Source organism: Polypterus senegalus, chromosome 4, assembly GCF_016835505.1.
Source record: "Polypterus senegalus isolate Bchr_013 chromosome 4, ASM1683550v1, whole genome shotgun sequence".
Classification (NCBI taxonomy): domain Eukaryota; kingdom Metazoa; phylum Chordata; class Cladistia; order Polypteriformes; family Polypteridae; genus Polypterus; species Polypterus senegalus.
In genome coordinates this window covers 8,956,595-8,978,737 of record NC_053157.1, presented here as the reverse complement: position 1 = coordinate 8,978,737, position 22,143 = coordinate 8,956,595, and positions in this window count along the sequence as shown.

The window sequence follows — 22,143 nt, the reverse complement described above, 5'->3', positions numbered from 1 at the left end:
TGTGGGTGTTATAGAAAAGTATATTCTTAAGGCTGATGATTTACAAATATTCAAAGGGAATCATTAGCATATATGAAAATAAGTATTACCGTATTTACTCTTAAAACCTGAAAAATTGATCATAAAATCAGGGTTGTAGAGAACTCCATCTCCCATGAAGCCTTGCAGGAATCTGAGGCAGCACTGCCACACAAGGAGGGATGCCATCTAGCGTTCTGGGGTAGGTACTGTTCTGACCAGGCTTGCTCCCCCGGTCCATACAGTGAAGATGCATCATGGCCGGACAAGGGCCCAAGCCATCTGTGACATAAGGTAGATTTCTTTGAGCACTTGGTGCAGCTGGAAGTTTGCCATATGCTCCGTGCTGCCAGGTTTATTAAGGGCCGAGGGTGTGAGCTTCACCCAATAGTAGGGAACAGGATGTAAAGTAAGGCATTCTTGGTTGATAAATGGCCAATAGCCAAAGATGTTGAGCTTTTGTATGTTTAAATGTATTTCTAGAGACCAAAGTAATATTTAGGTCTGAGATACACTGTATATACTGTACCTGCATAAAAGTTGGGTCTTGAAACCAAAAAAATCAATCATAAAATCAGACCCAGACTTATATACGGGTATATATGGTATACCTCAGACCTAAATATTACTTTGGTCTCTAGAAATACATTTAAACATACAAAAGCTCAACAAAAATCTCATTCAATCTCGCACCAGTTCCACAGACACATCGAATTTTGTTGCAGCAGTGCAGTAACCAATTTCTTTCGCCACTTCACAACATTTAATTTAAAACTAGCTTCATATTCTCTTCTGATCGAAAGCTCCATCGTAGATAAGGGATGCTCTTATAATAAAGGTATATGAAGGTGAGAGACACAAAAAACACAAATCAGTGCAAACGTTGCTTCGGAATCATTCGGGTATTACCGTGTGGTCACATAGGCACTATACATAGAAATAAAAAAGGCTGTGTGCTCCGTGGATACTCTCTTAGGTTGGCAGTAGCATATCATAATCTCTTGGACCAATTGCGGGAGTTTTCTGCATTCAACTTATACGACCGACAGTATAAAATACCGGAAATTATACAGTAAAATCAAGTCCCGACTTATCCACGGGAGAATTTATCTGCGAGTATACATGGTGCATATATTCAAAAAGAATCATAAGCATATATGAAAATAAGTATTACCGTTGTGATGGACGGCCTGGATCGTGCCCTGTCGGGATGCCTGGGAGAGCAGGGGACCAAGAAAAGGGCAAGCCATTCCCTGGGACAGGAAAGGTACAGCCACCCTGGTTTACATCGGGGCCACGAGCATGGAACTGTAACGCTCAAGCCTGTTGGGTTACGTGACCACCACCAGGGGCCACTGGGATAATTCCGGAGCCATGGTCTGCAGCACTTTTGCCTCAACCGGAAGTGCTGCCAGAGGAGGAGCCGGATTTAAAATGCAGCATTTCTGTCACACCCGGGAGTGCTGCCGGGACTTAATTGAGGAACACCTGGAGTACTTCTGGGTGTGGCATAAAAGGGGCTGCCTCACTCCACTCGGGGAGCCGGAATCGGGTGGAAGAGGACAGAGCTTGCAGGAGAGGAATGGAGGCGGTGCAAAAAAGAAAAGGAAAGAAAAGAAAGATAAAAAGATAAAGACTGTTATTGAGACTAATTGTGGTTGCAGGAAAAGAAAAATAAACAGTGTATATTTGGGGACATTCTGAGTCTGTCTGTCTGTCTGTGTCCGGGGGTCAAACTCCACACCGTATATACTTGTGTATAAGTCGGGTATTGAAAACCGAAAAATCGATCATAAAATCAGACCCCGACTTATACGTTTGTTCAAAAGTGCGACAAAGTGCTCAACAAAAATCTCCTGCAATCTCACACCAGTTTCTCAGACACATCGAATTTTATTGTAGCAGCGCAGTTGCCAATTTCTTTCGCCACTTCAACGACCTTTCATTTAAAACCAGCTTCATATTTTCTTCTGATCAAACGCTCCATCATAGATAAGTGATGCTCTCACGTCAAAGGTTGTGGCGGTTTCAGTGCTTGCTCGCACCCTTGCACCCTCAGACACCACGTCAGACAACCGGTAAAAGTCCAATAATGATATTTATTATAATAATAAAGTGCACAAAGCACCCTCCACTCCCAAATACTCAATAAACAATAACCAATAAACCAAATCCTCCAATCTCCCAGACGCTTAGCCACCCTGCCTCCCAACTCAGCTCGTCTGCCTGGGAGCTCCCACAGTCCTTTTATATTCCCCAACCCGGAAGAGTTCCCAATCCAACAGTCCACAAGTCCTTATTCCTTCCTGGTCAGGGTAAACAATGCTTTTTCTCACCCTGGAAGCCCGTCACTCTTCCTATGACGAACTTCCGGGTCATAGGGCACGAAGAACTCTTCGGTCCTCCCTGCAGCTCCCTCTCATGGCCCCCATGGCATCCAGCAGGGCGGTGAATAAAAACTCCATTGTCCATGATGCCCTGCTGGTCTTCTGGGGACCTCCATGCTGCAAGGAGGGCTCCACCTGGCGGCTTGGGGGTATTGGCCGGGGTACATGGCCGGCCATATCTTACAAGGTGTATGAGGGCTTGAGATACAAAAAAAAAAAACAGTGCAAATGGTGCTTTGGAATAGTCCAGGTATTACCGTGTGGCCACGTAGGCACGATACATAGAAAAATAAAGGCCGTGTGCTCCGTGGTGACTCTCTCAGGTGGGCATTAGCATATCATAATCTCTGAGACCAATAGCAGGAGTTTTCCGCATTTTACTTATTTAAGCGACATTATAAGATAAAATCAAGTCCCGACTTATCCGTGGGAGAACTTAAAGATGAGTATATATGGTACACATTTTCAAAGAGAATCACAAATATATATGAAAATAAGTATTACGGTATATACTCGTGTATAAGTCATGTCTTGAAACCCAAAAAATCGATCATTGTACGCCCGTTAAAAAATACGACACTTACATTTTTTTTTCATTTTTACATCTTCTTGCCTCCTCCAATCTCTCACCAGTTTCTCAGACACATCGAATTTTGTTGCAGCATCGCAGTTATCAATGTTTGTTGCCACTTCAACGACTATTAATTTAAAACCAGCTTCATATCTTCTTCTGATCAAACGCTCCATTGTAAATAAGGGATGCTCTTACGATAAAGGTGCATGACGGTGTGAGATACAAAAAACACCAAACATTGCAAATGTCACTTCGGAATAGCTCAGGTATTACCGGGTGGTCACGTAGGCACAATACATAGAAAACAAAAGGCTGGGTGCTCCGTGGTGACTCTCTCAGGTGGGCTAGCATATCATAATATCTTGGACCAATAGCGTGAGTTTTCCGCATTCGACTTATACGACCGACATTATAGAATACCAGACATTATGCGGTAAAATCAAGCCCCAAATTATCCATGGGAGAACTTAAACACTAGTATATACGGTTTATCCTAATGCCCTTATAGCATAGTAAAGGTCAAATCATAAAAAAGCCAGCGCCTGCATATTTTATTATTTTTCTATTTGCACCAATATCTTGCTGCTAAGATTTAAAAACTTCCGTCAAGGACACTGTGTACTTTGAGACGGCTAAACAGGCTATTGTTTTAAGAGGTGCAACTGCTGAGACTTTAACCATGAGAGAAAGTTCGATAGGCTGCTTGCTTTCACTTGCAGTGTCTAGGCCTCTGCCTCCCTGTCTGCCAGTCTGGAAAGGTGATGACAAGCCAAGGAACGTGTGGTCTATAAGAAACAGCGCTATTGTCTTAGAGATGCAGCTGCCCAGACCTCTGGCCTTGAATGATAAGATGGAGTGCCATGTTCATGAAGCTAGGCAACAATGGTGAAGTTAATGAGAGGCAGAACCAGGGTCGCCGGAGCGTTGAGTGAAATTGATTGAGGTGAAACTTTTGATAAGAATTGTAATAAATATAAGATTGCAGTCAGTGGTGTAGCTGGAGTTCGTGCCGCTCGGGGCGGGGCGGTGCTACAATTTGCCGCCCTCCAGCATATCTGAATATGTTAACCTATTTAAATCTTCTTCTTCTTTCAGCTGCTCCCGTTAGGAGTCGCCACAGCGGATCATCTTTTTCCATATCTTTCTGTCCTCTCCATCTTGTTCTGTTACACCCATCACCTGCATGTCCTCTCTCACCACATCCATAAACCTTCTCTCAGGCCTTCCTCTTTTCCTCTTCCCTGGCAACTCTATCCTTAACATCCTTTTCCCAATATACCTAACATCTCTCCTCTGCACATGTCCAAACCAACGCAATCTCGCCTCTCTGACTTTGTCTCCACACCGTCCCCCCTGAGCTGACCTTCTAATGTCCTGATCCCATATAACATAGCTGGTCTCACTCCCGTCCTGTAGACCTTCCCTTTCACTCTTGCTGATATCCGTCTGTCACAAATCACTCCTGACACTCTTCTCCACCCACTCCACCCTGCCAGCACTCTCTTCTTCACTTCTCTTCCACAGTCCTCATTACTCGGTACTGTTGATCCTAAATATTTAAACTTATCCACCTTCACCAACTCTACTCCCCTCATCCTCACCATTCCACTGACCTCCCTCTCATTCACACACATGTATTCTGTCTTGTTCCTACTGACCTTCATTCCTCTTCTCTCCTCTCATATCTCCACCTCTCCAGGGTCTCCTCAACCTGCTCCCTATTATCGCTACAGATCACAATATCATCAGCAGACATCACAGTCCACGGCGACTCCTGTCTAATCTCGTCTGTCAACCTGTCCGTCACCATTGCAAATAAGACAGGGGCTCAGAGCCAATCCCTGATGTAAGCCCACCTCCATCACTCCTACCGCAGACCTCACCACGGTCACACTTCCCTCGTCCATATCCTGTACAACTCTTATGTACTTCTCTGCCATTTCCGACTTCCTCATACAATACCACAGCAGCTCTCAAGGCACCCTGTCATCTGCTTTCTTCAGGTCCACTAAGATGCAATGCAACTCCTTCTGGCCTTCTCTATACTTCTCTATCAACATCCTCAGTGCAAACCTATTTTAAAAGAAAATTAAAAGGACGTATAGAGAAAAATTAAGATAAATTTTGCATAGATTTATTCATATACAGAGAAACAGCAATAATTTTTCAAACATATTCATTTATGAGCATCAACTAGACAAGAATATAGTACAGACGCACTGATGTAGTTTTGCCACGTTCTAATTATTAGCTTAATTTAATTACGCTGCGAAAACCAGAACCAGTGTAGTGTACAAGTGTAAGGTGGGGATGTTTTCTGCGGAGAGCAAGAAGGCACTGGGATTGATAACGAAGCAAAATTATAAATTGTAAATTAGTTGTTTATCTCCCTAGAAATTATTATCGCTATAATGTTTCTGTTTATTTTTGTTATTACCTCATAGATTTCAACTGCTGTGTCTGATGCCATCACAGGAAGACAGTCTGAAAATTATTTTTGAAGCGTTTGTGGATAAAAATCAGAGAATTTTAGTTTTTTCATTCATGAGTGATATTTTTCCGAACCCTGCTGCTTACACACAAATTGTACTGAGCCTTTTGGCCAATAATGCCGCCCCCTCCGCCCGCCCCTAGCTACGCCACTGATTGCTGTATTCGCCAATTGCTCAGATCATCTGAATTGAGTCTGTATGTTCACCGTACTGTAAAGCCTGATTCTACTGCCTGTCCTGAGACTCAAAGTGGCTTCTTTGGGCCTGAGGGTGCCCGTGCTGCCTAATCTGCTTCCATAGTGTCCCAACTGGACCAACATACGAGGACTACTGCCACCTGTCATATTGGGGATAGAACAACTCCCAATCCTTGGTTTTCCTCACTCAGCCCATTAAATCATACCGGTCAGGTACAATTTTTTTTCCTTGCCCCCTACCGTCCAATTCACTTGTGTCATTGCACAGGCTTCCTGTCCAGATAACGAACCATAATCTGATCCAGCCAGGATGCCTGTTCTCCTCCCACAGAACCTACAATCACGACAGATGCTCCAGTAAAAAAAAAAAAAGAAAAACACAAACAAAGTTTAAATCATCAGATTGCGAGCAAGCAGCGTGAACAACAAAATAAAGATATCACGCAGGGCCATGTGAGTAAATCAAAGTTCAGGCCTTGATGCCTTCCATCTTCTCAGGGCAATTCACAGCACAAAATCAAAAAAGAGCTCAAGAAAACCTGCCGGTGGCGACTCGAAGAGAGCGGCAGGAGTGAGAGGACAAAGGGAAGACAATCTGCTGCCACCTCATTGCCAGCCGCACTCGGCATCCCTAATTACCATTGGCTGAGGTCTTCGCTTCAGGGCTACGCTACCCCAGGAAGACACCGGCACAAGACAAGATCAGAAGGAGGCACATAGTTAGCCGTTGCCACCTGAAGTCTTCATCCTGTTCTCCGTTGTCCTTGGGCAATCCACCGAGCCATTTTTCAAAGGATTTAAAGTTAGCCTGTAGGAGAGACAGAGCGAGAGCTTGGCTTCTGCTCTGCGACGGCACTTCAGAGTTGAGATTCTCCCTTTATATCTTCATATTGAAAAGGATGTGTGCCATTCGGGCCAGGGGGTCACGCAGTGCATTCAGAAAGTCTTCAGGCTTTCGGCTCACTGTGCGGTGTTGCAAGTTTAGTTTGAAATGGAATAGTTTGCAATTTTTGCCCATCAATCTACACTGAATAACCCAAAATGACAAAGTGAACACATGTCATTAAATATTAACAATCAAAAACTGCAATCTCTCCTTCCTAGAAGTCTGCAGACCCTTTGCTTTGGCACTCCATATTGTGGTCAGGTTCATCCCATTTGTTTTCATTCTCCTTGAGATGTTTTTCTGGATCTTAATTGGAGTCCACCTGTGGCAAACTGAATTGACTGGACGTCATTTTGAAAGGCACCCATGTGAACCTGCATGTTGAAGGTCCAGCAATTCACACCACATACCAGGACGAGTACCAAGCCTTGAAGTCTAAGGAATTCTCTGTAGACCTCCACCATCAAATTGTGTGGGTGGCACAGGTCAGGGTGAGGGGATCAAACCATTTGGAAAGCATTGAGTGTTTCTGGGAGCCCAGTGACCTCAATGTCTGGAACCACCAGGGGCCTCAATTATAACACAGTGCGTAGAATTTACACTAAAACATGGCATACGGATAAGACTAGAAATGTACGTACGCACAAAAAAGTTCAGATGCATAAAACTGTGTGTAAGCAAACTCACACTTTCCCTTTATAAAGCCCAATCACGTGAATTTTAATGCACATGCATGCCCCTACAGCCTTACCCCGACTCCTTCCAGGAATTTCACCTATTTGAATATGCAAATCAATATAAATGGCCCCTTCAGTTCGGTGCTTTGCTAAAAGACAATAGGAAAAATCAAGTTAAGTCAAGTCAAGTCGGGGAGCATGAACTGGTACAGTGCATTGCCGCACCCACTACACGATGAAACAACTCTGAATCCCGGTTTGGCAACCCCCCCAGGCAGACACGTGGTCCAGTCCCACCCTCCAGAAATGACCCTCTATCTGCTGCAGCCAGGTGTTACGTGGGCGACCCCTTGGCCTGATCCAGCCACTCAGGTCCCCAACAATGAGGATACTACGAGCTGGATCACCCTCAGAGAAACGTACCACGTGGCCGTAGTGCCATAACTGACGCTCCCTCACAATACAGATAATGTGCCTCATTCGGGACTCCATGAGCAACACAAAGTCATACCAATGGTACCCAAGGATTCTCCGGAGAGACACAGTACCAAAGGAGTCCAGTCCTCATCTCAGGTCACTGGATAGAGTCCTTGGCAACCATATAGTAAGACAGGAAGCACCAAGAGTCTAAAGACTTGGACCTTCGTCCTTTTGCAGAGATATCAGGAGCAGCAAACACCCCTTTCCACTGACCTCATGACCCCCCATGCGCTCCCAATCCATCTACTGACTTCATAGGAAGAGTCACCAGAGACATGACTGTCACTGCTGAGGTAAGTGAACCTCTCGATGAGGTCGACACTCTCTCCGCATACAGACATACTGCTGATGACCATACCAAGAGGTCATTAAAGACATGGAAATGGGAAAAGCACCTGTAAAAAAGAAGAATTTCATTAAATATGAAGTGGAGGTCCTTGTTATACTCAGTTTGTTATAATATTCAGTTTATTGTCACTGTCTCTATGCACACTGTTGGAGTCATTCATACAGGCAGACCAAGTATGGTACACAGGGGCTCAACATTTAGAATTGACAGCCAAGCATAGGACTAGATAGTCAAAGACACCTGAAGGATTGAATAGTCAGCCTAAAAGACAGAAGAGTATACTTCGGTCCTCTGTCAGCACAAAATCTTCTTTCCTAGTTTGGAGAATGGGACAAACTGCAGTGTGAGCATTATGCTATTCCAGTTGGAGGTGAGGTTTGAGTTTACTGTCCTTGTTTGGAGACCAGAGAGAGGCATTGTACTGTTCCTGAGATGAATTCTTACTTTCCTTGTTTGGAGACCAGAGAGGGCCCTGCACGTGGAGAAGAAAGTATAAATACATGGAACAAGCAGTCAAACCCTTTGAAGCTGTCAGACGGAAGATTATGTCATCAGTCCGGAAAACCCTTTCTGGGTGGTTATGAAAGATGGCAGACTGCGAAGATCAAGACTCCCACCTTGATAAAGTCTGTCATAAGCTTCCCGTCTGTAACCGCGTAAAAACCGTCAGTAAAGTAAGCTAAAGTATATTTTTCTCATGTGATTTTTTGCACCACCGTAATCACGATGGGAAGGATATTGCCTTTTCTGTCATATTTCTATATTTTTCGATTACTTAACATGCCGCAATTTCAAAAGAACACATTTCCGGAGACCTAATGCCTCCTAAGGAAACACCTGCTCAGTGAAGTGGAGGCAAAGAAAAATGTACTGTTTGGTGGCTTAAGCAGTGATATAAGCAACAAAAGAAAATGGACAAAGTTGCACAGTATGGCAGAGGCCTTCAAAAAGTTTAAGTTCAGAAAGTCACACAGTGCTGAAATAAAACATCGTGAATGTTCTTCCCTAGACTTACCCGTAGTGTCAGAGCAGTATGAGGATGGATATTTAACGAGTAAATCGCAAGACAATTATATTTTTATATTGCGTACTTAAAGAACCATCAACAATAAATCAAACCAATTTACTAATATATTGAACAATTATAAAGTAAAGTTGAATAAATCGGACTCTGCAGCAGCATGAATCAAAGGTAAAGTACTGTGTTATCGTGATATTTCCCTCTGCCTAGTGTACTCATCAACTTTGTTACTTAGTTGGTCTAGTGTCGCACCTTAAGATTAACACACACATACATAGACATACGCATGCACACAGAAACCGCCCTATGAATGACACACAGACAGCTGGTTGATGAGTCTGAGAAACTGGTGTGAGATTGGAGGAAGCAAGAAGCTGTAAAAAAAAATAATAAATGTTGCAAATCACGTGAAAATTCACAGAGAGTTATAGCGCGGATTGTTCACTGAATGCTAGCAACTGGCGTACTGACGCTCATGGGCAGTCGTGGCTTTGTCTCGAGAGAGGTAAACAAGGCTAGCGCGCGGTGTTCTAGCACGCGAGTCATATTCCAAACAAAGGTCATATACCAAGCAAAATTTTTTCATGTCCAAACAGGACATATACCAAGTTGGACTTATTCCAAATTGGACGTATGCCAAGGTACCACTGTATGTCTCTTTCAAAAGTAAAACAAACTCCATGTGAAGACAGAGGTGACAGTTCTGTCTCTCAATGAAAAGAAAGCAAAAACATCTTCCTCATCATATGGGTATGCGTCAGGAGCGGGACCCACAACAGGAACAGAGGATGTCTGGAGGAGGAGAGAGAAAGAGACAAAGCAAAGAGCCAAAAAGGACAGGTGCTGTTCAGGTATGCAAAGCGCTGTGCGAGAAGCAGATCACGCGACAGAGCAACAGCAGCAGCAGCAGCAGCTGCACCACTCCAGCAAGCAAGAAAGCAAAGAGGAAGTAAACTGTATTTATTCCCATTGTATCAGCATTTAAGAGGGGGTTTTGGAGGAGTGTCCGTGTCTTCTAAGGGTGAATTCAGCCACTCTGTTCACACCGCCTCCATCAGCTTTATTCACATTTTCGTGAATTAAGCAACTCTCCAAACCAGGTTCAAATAGGCGCAACAGGACATCAGCATTAACGTGCTCAGAGCCAGGTCTTTGCCTGACAGTAAAACTATACAGTTGTAAGCTGAAGAACCATCTCATGATGGTTTTATATACAGGCAGTCCCCGGGTTACGTACGAGATAGGGACTGCAGGTTTGTACTTAAGTTGAATTTGTATGTAAGTCAGAACAGGTCAGTCAGTATCCAACCTGCTGTATCCTAACTACGGGGTCACGGGGGTCTGCTGGAGCCAATCTGGGCGCAAGGCAGGAACAAATCTCCGGGCAGGGCACACACACCCACACACCAAGCACACACTAGGGACAATTTAGGATCGCCAATGCACCTAACAAGCATGTCTTTGGACTGTGTGAGGAAACCCGTGCAGACACGGGGAGAACATACAAACTCCATGCAGGGAGGACCCGGGAAGCGAACCCAGGTCTCCTTACTGTGAGGCAACAGCGCTACCACTGCGCCACTGTCCCACCCGTACATTATTTTAATAAATGCTATTGTTGACCGACTGTAACCAAATGCTCTGCCAATGACTGATGGAGTGTCACCTCTCTCTGACCTTTTAATTATTAATTAATCTCTCTCTCTGACCTTCTAATTATTTCTACTTTTTTCCCATGGTGATGGTTTTTCTCTTCTTCACTGTATCACCAGCACTTGCATCAGATTTGTTGAAGGGTGAAGATAAAAGGTTAAGATGGGCTCTTCTGCACAGCACTGTACACGCTATCACAGCAGGAATGCACCCCTCGTTGGCATGTCTGGTGTACTGAATAAGAGACAACTTCCTGCTATGTGCAGAACAGTACAAGCAGGCTTGCTATTGAGAATGAATGGGGGCAGCGAGGGGGAATTCACCACCCGCCCACCACAGTTACCTCCACTTACATACAGTATGGGGCCTGCAGCATCCGCCCAGTGATAACGAACAGGGTGCAGGCAAAGGTGGGTAGTGAATCGCCCCCATTCAATTGGCAGCCACCTGAGGCACGCTACAATACTGCCCAAAAATGGCCTCCATTCAGCCACCACCAGGTCACCGCTTGCAGCATCACCGAGAACGAACGGGACAGCTGTTCGAGGGACACTGCAAGGCTGTGTGGTGGATGGGCAATGAAATTGTTAACTAGTGATACCTGTTTGGTCAGCCGACATTATCATCTACAGATTGTTAAGGAGTAACGTTTGTCATTTTTGATATATTTATATAATTGACGAACAAACTTTATTCTGCAGATGGAACAAACTTTACCTTACATTATCCTCTGCAACCAAAATTGCTAATCCTTTATATAAATTGTATTGATTGTAATCATATGATAACGTTATTTAGAATACAAAAGGTGACCTGCAAGTACAGCTTATGGAATATCTTTACTCTTAACGTATTGGGACTCTCATAAAGCAGGTGATTCTGTGGATTTTCCGGCACCCTACGTTATCATTTAAATATCATTTAAAAATCTCTGTGAACCTAACTATTACCTAACTGGTAAAGGATGTCGCCGAGTTGTCTTTTCGCTGAATTGTCTTTTGCTGAGTTGTTTTTTCGCCAAGTTGTCTGTCACCCATTTGTCTTTTCACCGAGTTGTCTTTTCGATGAGTTGTCTTTTCGACGAGTTGTCTGTCACCCATTTGTCTGTCGCCCAGTTGTTTGTCGCCCAGTTGACCCTGAACGATTTCTGAGAGAGAGAGAGAGATCAGAGCTACGTGTATATTAGAGGGTAGCTGCTGATTGGCAGAGGTATCACAGCCACGTGCTCTTCTCCCCACACGGGGGACACTCTCCCGTCAGAGCTTACCACCATAAGATACAGTGCCAACGTCTATTGACTTTTACAGTTTGTCCTGTTTTATTACTATGTGAGTGCAGCCACGGGGTACAGCTAGCTACAGATACGACTCGTCTTGAACGGAGACTGTTTCTGATTCTCTGTGTCTTGATGCAGAACACAAAGACGTCACGTCTGCCTTGGTGAGTAACACCGGCCAAAGAAACATCTAGCTGGCAAAACGTTGTGTGTGAAAATGGGAAAACACATTTTAGCGAATGCCACTGGGGAGTATTCAGTACCATTTTTTTTATAAAATTGAAGGCTAATGCAACACTAAAGTACGGCTAATATTTATACGTAAGCGTTATATTTATTTAGTTTAGACTGACATTTCCCATAACCAAAAGAAACAGCAGTTTATAACAATTACTGATTTCATAATATGTCTGGAAAACTTTTTTTTCTTTTCTTTTGAGGGTCAAGGAATTAAAAAAGCAAACGAAGGAATTTGAATCCATTTAACTCGCAGTTTTGGTCTGGGATGAAGAGGAAAGAGAAAGCTAACCAGTTAAAGTATGATTATCTCACATTGATCCCGTAACCCCGTTCTTTTCTTTTCTTTCTTTGTCCAATTCAAATATTTTCTTCTGAGCAATATGCTTGCATAACCCTGCGGGGCTGTTCAGTTTTATTCAGTTGATGCTTTCTGAAAACAAGAAAGAAAAAGGATTCAGGGTCACACATTCTCACTAGTGGAATTGGTGCCCACATCCTCAGGGCTTGAAGTTCAATACAATACAATACAATACAATACAATACAATACAATACAATACAATATAATACAATACAATACAATACAATGCAGTTTAGTTTCATAAGGAGTGCCGCAATGGGCTTTAACAGGCCCTGCCTCTTGACAGCCCCCCAGTCTTGACTCTCTGAGAAGACAAGAAAACCCTTGTAGGGGAAAAAAATGGAAGAAACCTTGGGAAAGGCAGTTCAAAGAGAGACCCCTTTCCAGTTAGGCTGGGCATGCAGTGGGTATCAAAAAGGGGAGACAATACAATACAATGCAGAGAAGAGAACACAAGTAATCCTCAATACAATATAAAAATATTACAAGGACAAAGCAGAATTCAACAGTAGATGATATCCCATAATACGATTTGGATTTATTCAGAGTCCTGGAGACCTCAGCCATCAAGCTGCCCCCAACCCCCATTGGCCAATCCACAGCTGAGTCAGCGCTGGGTAAGTCAATCCAATGAAAGGACCCCTCTACCTGACGATTCCTGCGATCCTCCATCAGAGATGACTTTACTTTAGGCAGGCAGGTGGGCCATGGACACCAAGTGCCACATTTGAGTACCAAGAAGAGAAACAGAACAGGTGAGGAGGGTTAGTAACAAATTACAACAATCATGTTACTTATGTTTTAGTGCTGATGACTAACATCAGAGTTGCAGTCTGTACAGTTAATCAGCAGCTCTAGTCAGGGTGTGCTAAACTGAAGTGGTGAGTCTTCAGCCTGAGACCGAAGGGGCATCTCTTATAGTAGCAGGCAGACCACTCCACAGTTTAGGGGTCCTGTAACTAAAAGCTCGACCTCCCACTGCTATTTTACAAATCCTTTGAATCATAAACAGCATCCTGAGATCTTAATGTGCGCTCTGGTTTGTAAGCCATGATACGTTCAGACAAGTATGCTGGACCTCTTCTTGTTCTTGTAAAAATTCTTGAAGCAGCATTTTGGATTAACTGGAGGCTGAATAAAGAACAGTTTAAACATTTAGTGAACACCGCATTGCAGTAGTCAATCCTACTAGAAATAAAGGCATGAATTAATTTCTCAGAATCCCACTTATTTAGAAAATGCCTTAATTTCCCAATATTTTTAAAACGGAAGAAACGTGATTTAGACAACTTTGTAATGCACGATTTAAATGACATGCTAGAGTCAAAGATAACTCCTAAATTGCAGGCTGATTCAATAAAATTAACGGAGAGTCCAACTGAGTTAAATGATGACAGAATATTGTTTTTGATCAGCGTCATTCCCTCCAATAATTAACATCTCTGTTTTATTGGTGTTTAAATACAAGTAGTTCTCATTCTTACACTCCTGTAATTGAAAAGCACAACTAATTAAATACAACACCGGAGAAACTTCATTTGGTCTAAAAGAAAAGTAGAACTGGGTGTCATCTGCGTACGAGTGAACTTCAACAAGATGTTTTCTAATGAGAGATCCCAGTGGAATCCTCTAAAGTGAAAAGAGTAAAGTAAAGGTCTGAGTACTGAGCCCTGCAGGACACCATATTGAACTTCTGTGTGTAATGATGGAGTCCTGTCAGCACATTTCTGTACATACTGGAATCAATTTGAATAATATTTAAATATTGAATTTAAACTTTGTAAGCTATTATTAAATCTAATGTGTGGTTATGAATATGAGTTGGACCTTTGACAATCTGACAAAATCCTACTGAATTTAACAAATAAGTAAAACATTTGCTAAAAGTGTCAGTTTCCACATCAATGTGCACATTAAAATCCTCCATTAATATTATATCATCATAATTTATAGCCAAATCAAATAAAAGGCTGCCAAATTCAGTCAATACATTAACCACTTGCTACAGTCTCTATCTATCTATCTATCTATCTATCTATCTATCTATCTATCTATCTATCTATCTATCTATCTATCTATCTATCATATAGTGCCTGTCATATCTATCTATCTATCTATCTATCTATCTATCTATCTATCTATCTATCTATCTATCTATCTATCTATCTATCTATCTATCTATCATATAGTTGTAGCAATGCTACTAATAGCTAGAACTGCATCTCCCAGCAGTCCTTGCAGGGGCTGTTGTGGTCAAAGGTGGCCAGAGGGGTTTAAAAGGAGGGCAGGTGTCAAAGAAAGAAGTTTTTCTTTTGTTTTGTTTGTTTGGTGCGTTATGTATATTTGCTGGACTGCTTGCCATTAATTCTGCCATTTAGCATCATTTATCATCATTGTGTCCTGGATTGTATTGTTTGTTGGGGTCTGTATCATCTGTCTACCTGTCTACTGTCTACTGAGGACTGTGTGTGGATTCATTGGCTTTCCCAGAAGAAGGAGCGCTCCTGAACCGTCCATCTGTCGTCATACTTACAGCAACTACCGGTAGGACTGTGTTTTCCATTCCCTTTCGTCATACAGATCGCTGGACTTAACTTCACCACTTCTCATTTCATCCGGTTTGGGTTTCCATGGACTTTTCTGTGTGTTTATTGTGTTTATATGTTAAATGTAATATTGCCGAAGGGATCAGGGGTGGTATTATTGTTTTCATTTACATAATTTAATTTCCTTATACTTTTTATCGTTTAAACTCCCAGTGTGTTCTTTTTTTTGTCTGTGTAGTGTGTGTGTGTGTGTCGTTCCAAGGCTGGGGTTGTACCTGGTAATCCTCCAGTAAAATAAACAAATCACTGACTCATCGACAGCGTGAATCTTAGCAGCTCTTGAACGCTACATATTGCCTTTCACTTCTGTCTATCTATTATACAGTTCCTTTCACATCTATCTATCTATCTATCTATCTATCTATCTATCTATCTATCTATCTATCTATCTATCTATCTATCTATCTATCTATCTATCATATAGTGCCTTTCACTTCTATCTATCTATCTATCATATAGTGCCTTTCTCTTCTATCTATCTATCATATAGTGCCTTTCATATCTATTTAGTATCAAACAAAAACAGTTTTGTTGGTAATAAAAATAGGGACAGATAGATGACATAGTGTCCCTCAAGTGCCTCATAGCAGTGTGTTGACTGTTCCTCTTACTTCCCAGGTGTCATTTCTACCTTCTCTCTGACTGATGCCAGTCAAACTCTTTCCAGCTAAAATCTTCCCAACCCCAAACTGACAAGGCCTGTGAGCTGGTGGTGGCTTTAAATCTCTTCAAAGAGTCACTTCCAGCCATAGTCCTTGTAAAACCAATATGGTATTTTTGATTCTATTTGTCCTACAGTTTTTTCATTTTGTTTTTTTAACTTGAAAATACATCATAAAGACAAATCAGGAACTTCACTGGTCAGTCCAAAAGAGGCTCATCACAGTGCAGTGCTCAAAGTGCCACCTGCAGGCTGTGGTCTACACAAGGCTTGCTTTAAAATAAAAAAAATGTAATAAATTCCTAGAATGAGAGATACAATTGATTCAAAAATTATTCAGATAGGTAAATGTGAAAGGCACTATTTGATAGATAGATAGATAGATAGATAGATAGATAGATAGATAGATAGATAGATAGATAGAAGTGAAAGGCACTATATGATAGATAGATAGATAGATAGATAGATAGATAGATAGATATGCACTATATGATACATAGATCAAGATGAACATAAGTATATATAGATAGGTAGAAATGAAAGGCACTATATAATGACAGAAGAGCACCTACTTTATGTCTTTCCCATTGTCATCCATCATCCACCTGAATGACTTTTGTCAGCCGTTCATCAGTCAGTTCTACTGAGATGAGAGTCTCAAACACACGTCTGCCGGCTCATTTTAAACAATTACCGATTATCTTTCACATGTTCTGCCTCATTCTGAGCCCGTGTTATTTCAGGCGCTCTACTTTCATATTCGTGTCTGTTTCACTGATATCATGGGGCTGTAATTTGTGTCCGGGCACATTGCAGTTCAAACAATGAAATGAAACAGATGAAATTCGTGTTGTTGATTAATTCCCTATGCTTGAGATGGGGCCTCTTGGGCCTTAATTTGAAAAATGACTTCGCTGGGAATTAAAATCATACTGGACACACATTTTCTAAGGGGAAGTTTGTTTAGGTTTCGACGACCTAATCAAATCCCATCTTTATGCAGCGTGAGGGGGGCCCCAAGCTATCCTCTAACAGGATAAATGAGTGTGATAACCTCGTGGAGTCTGTTTATTATGGCAGAATCCAGTCTTCCTGGGAGAGCTCTAATGTCAGTTTTCCTCAGCTCAATTAGCCAAGAAATGAGCACACAATTATAAATTTGCTCCATCTAAATGGAGATATCGCTTCATCTGAATGCATGCAGTGCGCATTTCCCCCTGATAATCAGCGACTCTCCACTCTTCAGCACAAAAGTGTTTTTAATCCCCCAGTCTGCATGACATCAGGGGAGGCCGGAGTGGCGGCTCAGTGGCTAAAGGGTCTGTCCTGGTAACTCAAAGGTTGCTGGTTCAAATCCTGCCAGTGACAGAAGGAATGCTGCTCTAATGGGCCCTTAATGCAAGGCTCTTAATCTGCTCGCTGTACAAAGAGCCGACCCTGCACTCTGACTCCAGAACTCCTTGTATGTCGGGAGGGTAAGTTGGGATATGTGAAAAATGACAAATTCCTAATGAAAGAAATTATATATGGCAAATAAAAGATTATAAATCGCTAAAAGTATAACTCCTCATGAATTCCAGCCTCCGTGAATTGTGCCACGCAGATTCAATAATGGATGGTGTAAGGGATGGCTGGCAGCTCAACCTGACTGGGATGCCATGAGAATGAAAGGAAGGGGGAAGACAGCTACGTTTTGATACTGCCTCCCCCAAGACGCTAGATGGCAGCTCCCTTGGAGTGTAGCAGTGCCCCAGATTCCCACAGGGCATCTTGGGACTTGGAGTTCACTATCTCAGCCCTGTTGGGTGCCGTGGGAGCCTCCAGGGGGTGCTGTGGATGTACCAGAGCAGTCATGCTTCCCTTATAATACTAGGAAGTCACGAGGACAGAATCCCCAAAGCACTTCCGGGCTGATTAAAGAACTTGAATTCTCCGTTTGACCCGGAAGGGCTGACAAGTCACGTGGACAGAAGAGCAGAAGCACTTCCGGGTCAAGAACTATATAAAGGACTGCTGAAGACCCAGCAAGCGAGCCAGAGTCAGGTGGAGGAGAAACTCTATAATTCTATCACCACCGCACTGCCCTCCTCCACTCAAGTGTTGCCTCTCTACCACCCAGCTCCTACTCGCCTGAATAAGGGAGTGCGGTCCCTTTTATTACAGACCCAGGACTACTTCCGGAGACAGGGCGATTTCCCGATGGAAGTTCTTCTGGGTAACACGGAAGTCTATTATTAGAGTAGGGAGCTTGTTTACCTGGAATGCCCACGTCACCTCACAGCATGCCAGGAAATGTAGTCTGGCATGGCAGCCCTGCTGGATTCCCACTGGGTTTGGATATCCGGGACTGCTGCCATCTAGCGCGCTGGGGGAATAACAGTTCTTTAGTAATTTCTCTACTTTTGTAAGGGCTGTCCGTCCATCTCTTCCTTCCGGGTCTGCTTACTTTCTTGGCCTGGATGACCGTCCAGCCCATGTGGCATCTACAGTGGCAACCCCACTGCCAAAGGTTACGCTATGGATACCCACAAGACATATTGGGAACTGTTGTTCTTGGGTCAGCCCTGCTTCATTCTGTGGGTGCCACCAGGGGGCGCTGAAGGGATTATTGAGCTTTACTTTGTGGTGTTTTATTGAAGGGCACTACATGCAATAAATCAAAGTTTCTTGTCTGATTGCACCTTTTGAAAGTAGAGAGGAAGAGAGAAAGAGAATTGTGATTTTTATTGTTTTAATTACTGTACCTGTATTATTGTGGCTGTGGTGCTTAGGAATCACTGTTTATAAGAAGAAAAGAATTAAACAACTTCTTGGTGCTTTTAAACTGTGTGTCTGTCTGATGGGTTTAAAGGGGCAACAGTGACCCCTAGCGTCCACAATGGATACACAGAACACGACTTTTCTAGGGTGCAATCAGACAAGAAACTTTGATTTATTGCATGTAGTGCCCATCAATAAAACACCACAAAGTAGAGCTCACTAATCCCTTCAGCTCCCCCTGGTGGCACCCACAGAATGAAGCAGGGCTGACCCAAGAACAGCAGTTCCCAATATGTCCTGTGGGTATCCGTAGCGTAACCTTTGGTGGTGGGGTTGCCACTGTAGATGCCACATGGGATGGGCGGACATTCTTGCCAGGAAAGGAAGCAGACCCGGAAGGAAGAGATGGACGAACAGCCCCTATAAAAGTAGAGCGATTACTAGGGGACTGTTATTCCCCAAGCACACTAGATGGCAGCAGTCTCAGATATCCACACCCAGTGGGAAGCCAGCAGGGCATGCCAGGAAATGTAGTCTGGCAGAGCTGCCCTGCTGGGGTCATGGGGGGCCACAAGAGGGCATTGCTGGGAAAGAAGCACTCTACTCTAATAATGGACTTCCGTGTGACCCGGAAGTACTTCCATTGGACAATCGCCCTGGCACCGGAAGTACTCCCAAGTCTGTAATAAAAGGGACCGCACTCCCTTATTCAGGCGAGTCGGAGCTGGGTGGTAGAGAGGCAACACTTGACTGGAGGAGGGCAGTGCAGTGGTGAGAGAATTATTATAGAAAGGGAGAAGCCAGTGTTTTGTGCTTATGTAACAATTTTTGGAGGTATTTAAAATAAAATCTTTGATTATTTGGATAAAGGACAGTGTTTTTGTGATCGTGTTGGGGTTTGAGAAGGCTGATACCTGGGTGTCCATCACATCACCTAGCGTATTGACCTGAATAGCTTGTTTTCCCCTGTGCTTCCATCATAACTGGCATCCCAACATGGTAAGTATCCTGGTACAGCTCCAGCTGGGATGTCAGTCTCCGTGTGACGTCTCTATTACAGGAATATGGCTTATCCATCCATCCATTACCCAGCCTGCTATATCCTAACTACAGGGTCACGGGGGTCTGCTGGAGCCAGTCCCAGCCAACACAAGGCAGGAAACAAACCCTGGGCAGGGTGCCAGCCCACTGCAGGGCGCGCACACACACACACACACACCAAGCAGAATTTAGGATCGCCAATGCACCTAACCTGCATGTCTTTGGACTGTGGGAGGAAACCCACCAAGACACGGGGTGGACATGCAAACTCCACGCAGAAGAAAACCCAGGCATCCTTACTACGAGGAAGCAGCGTTACCCACTGCGCCACCGTGCCACCAATATGGCTTATTGTTAGAAAAAATATTTGATAAAGAAAAATGTGATAATGGACTCTTTGAGGAAGGAAATAACAAGTATAAAAGGCGCCGACTGTCAGACTAGTTAACTAAATCCCAGCATGCACTTGAACGTTACGCCATCCCATGCACTTTCTAACTTGTTGTTTTTTATTTTATTTTTTTTTTTCCTGCCGCAGTGCCACCCCGTCTATAATCCTCCCGCTGAGACTTTATCTAAGCAAAGGCCAAGACCTGAATGAGACAGAATCAAATTCAGTCCACAGTCACCAAAACAGAGCCATGTTTGGCTTGGAATGCCCTTTAGCTCTCCTGTCATAAATATCGGATTTTGTCGGATGGTCTTTCAGTCAAGGGGCCGGGGGCCATTTGCGGCACGGAGGGAGAAGTAAAAAAAAAAAATCATCGGGCAAACTGTATCCTGTCATACATACTGTACCCTCCATAAGCTTTGAGATAAAGACACCTTTTTCCTTGATTTGCTCCACACTTTGAAACTACAGATCCAACAATATAGACAGCGGGATCAAAGTGGTGTGGATGTTGTGGATCGCAGTGAGCGGAGTGCTGCATGTCTGCTGTGCTGTTTTCACCACCCGCTGCCGAGCTCGGTGATCCTGATCTGAGCAGCTGCTGTAATGCATCCTATGTAATGGAATTCCAGAGCCCACCTGTAGAATCCCAACAGGGTGACTCCGGACCTTGCTCCATTTCCTAAGGAAGTAGACGCGCATTGTCGGGCTGCCGTGTGACTTGACCATTTAACGTCATCAGTAGAGGGTCACCTCAAGGAACCTTAACCCGCTAACCTGCTCCATGGCCTCTCCTCTGATTTAAATGGGACGATGCTCCCTCACCTGCTTGTGGAAATCTACGGCCCGTTCCGTGAGGTTCCATTCTGCCAGGAGTCGGACCTCCCCTCTGTTGGCCGTCTCGTCGTCCTTGCTGATCAGACCGGTTACGGTGGTGTCGTTTGCTATTAGAGTTGTACTCTGCCAAACAGTCATTGGCGAAGAGAGACTAAAGGAGGGGTCTCAGTGCACCACCCTGCAGGGTGCCAGTGATGATGATGATGATGGTGGATGAGGTTTTTTCCACCAATACGCTGAGGTCTGCCAGTGAGGAAGTCCAGGGTTCAGTGTGGCAGACGGCTGGGGCTCCTGACCACCCAGGATTCCTGGAGGACAGGGAAAGGAATAATAAGGGGCATGAGAGGGATCGGAGTTTGGAAGCTCAACCCTGATTGGGGCCCGTGGCCACTACTGTGGCCCAGATGGTAACAGAGCCCTGGACTTTAGCACTTCCGCCACACCTGGAACCAGGGACACCCGGAGTGCTTCCAGGTGCCCAGGCAGGACTTCTGCCACACCAGGAAGTGCCGAAGGAAGGTCATCAGGGAGCACCTGGAGCACATCCGGGTGAACGATAGAAGACCATTCGAGGAGCCGGAGGACAGAGCTTGCTGGAGAGGAGTGGAGGTGGCAGAGAAGAATAGAGAAAAGGACGGAAAAGTGAGAAGAAGAAAGAAAGGACTGTGAGCTGTTTGTGGTTGATTAACAAATTAACATTAACAATCCTGACGAGAGCAGGCCATTCAGCCCAACAAAGCTCGCCAGTCCTGTCCACTTATTTCTTCCAAAATAACATCAAGTCGAGTTCTGAAAGTCCCTAAAGTCTGACTGTCTACCACACCACTTGGTCGCTTATTCCAAGTGTCTCTCGTTCTTTGTGTAAAGAAAAACTTCCTAATGTTTGTGTGAAATTTACCCTTCACAAGTTGCCAACTGTGTCCCCGTGTTTCTTGATGATCTCATTTTAAAGTCACGTCTTAATCCACTGGACTAATTCCCTTTAGAATTTTAAACACTTCACTCAGGTCTCCTCTTAATCTTTTTTTCCTTAAACTGTAAAGGCTCAGCTCTTTTAATCTTCCCTCATAACTCATCCCCTGTAGCCCTGAATCAGTCTAGTGGCTCTTCTCTGGACCTTTTCTTGTTCGGTTATGTCCTTTGTTATTTGTAGCCTGGAGACCAAAGCGGCACCCAGGACTCCAGAAGAGGCCTCGCCAGTGTATTATTAAGCTTGAGCAGAACCTCCTGTGACTTGT